This window comes from Chrysochloris asiatica, unplaced genomic scaffold (assembly GCF_000296735.1).
Source record: "Chrysochloris asiatica unplaced genomic scaffold, ChrAsi1.0 scaffold00401, whole genome shotgun sequence".
Taxonomy (NCBI): Eukaryota; Metazoa; Chordata; class Mammalia; order Afrosoricida; family Chrysochloridae; genus Chrysochloris; species Chrysochloris asiatica.
In genome coordinates this window covers 114,128-115,907 of record NW_006408919.1, presented here as the reverse complement: position 1 = coordinate 115,907, position 1,780 = coordinate 114,128, and positions in this window count along the sequence as shown.

Below are 1,780 nucleotides of genomic sequence, written 5' to 3'. Positions count from 1 at the left end.
ATGGGCTGCCAATACAACAAACAGATCTGTGTTGAATGAAGTGCAGCCAGAATGCTTCTTGGAGGCCAGGATGGCCAAACATCATCCCTCACACTTTGGACATATTGTCAGGAGGAAACAGTCACTGGAGAAAGATATCATGTTTGGTAAGATAGAGGGTCAGAGAAAAAGAGGAAGACCCCCAACGAGATGGATTGGCCTAATAGCAGCATCGATGGACTCAAGCATTGCAACACCAGTGAGGTTGGCCCAGGATCGGGTAGTGTTTCATTCTGCTATGCATAAGGTTGCTATGAGACTGGATGACACCTAACAACAACAATAAATGATTCAAAACAGTGTAAAATTCAGATGTGCATATCTACTAGATTCAACATTGTGAATATGATTTGTCTGTAAGTAAGCTTTTTGTTATGTACACATTATTGGTAAATCTCAAAAGACCTGATCTTACATCGACATTTCCCCACTCCAACTCTCTCTCTCTCTCTCTTTTTTTTTTTTAAATAATATTTTTATATGCATTTTGTGTCCACCAAATATACTTACAATAATCTGTTACCAATGAACCACTCACTAGCACTATTTCTGTGCTTTGGTATTGCATTATTAATTGATAGAAAATTGTAAATATGCTTTATGAATTATTTACACAGTATGTGTACAGGGATGGAAGAATTCTGAGTGCAATGATGCAGAAAAATATAAGTTCCAGATCGTGTAAGTCATCATTGGGGGCATGCCTGTTTTGAAATCTGCAATGGGCAGTATGACTTTATACTAAATATGCCTACAGATATCTACCATTTTCATTCTATTACAAACAGCCTCGTTAAATTTCAAATAATGAAAGTGCATCAACAACAGTCATAGGATTTTAAAGTCAATTTTAATATTATTTTTATCCTATCAAATTAATAAAGTAAAAAAATAATTAAAACTACATAATTGAGTAGAAAGTGTTTAATCTTTTATGAATGTGCATGCTATGAAATATTTGTTGTTATTAATAATAGGTGCAATGGAGTGTGTTCTGACTCATGTTGTTGTTGCTAAGTGTCTTCAAGTTGGTTACAATTCATAGTGACCTTGTATAGGATTTCCAAGGAGTTGCTAGAAGATTTAAACTGCCAATCTTGCAATTAGAAGTAAGAGCGATATGATGCTTACAATTGTTGCTATATTTCAGACCATTCTTGAAATCCATCTTCTTCTTCCTTACTGTTCTTTTGCTTTACCATACATGATGTACTGGTCCAGGGACTCATTCCTCTAGTAAACATGATCACAATATATTAATCTAGATGAAAAAGCTAAGAATGTCCTTAAACATTTTGTTTGGTTTGAAAAGTCACAAAAGGAGGCCTATCAAGAATAACAAGGAAGCTGCAAGCCACTGCATAATATGGATGAACCTTGAGGACATTATGTTGAGTGAAATTGGTCAGTCACAAAAGGAGAAATACTGCATAGGACCACTACTGTAAAAGACTAAGAAACAGAACCCATACTAAAGGGGAGAGGGATTCTTTGCTGGTTGCTGGAATGTAGGGGTGGGGGGTGGGATGGGGTGAGGGGAAGGTGGAACACAGGGCAGGGAATAGACACAGGATAGTTTGGGTGCCAGGGAGGGGGCAATATACAAGAAAGGGGAGGAAAATGGAAGAACAAATCTGATGGGAGAGTAATTAGGCAGGTTTGCATGGGCTAAGTGGGACAGAGGTAAATAATGATGTATGCACAACCTTGGAACAACAGGGCTCTGGGATACAGGGATTGA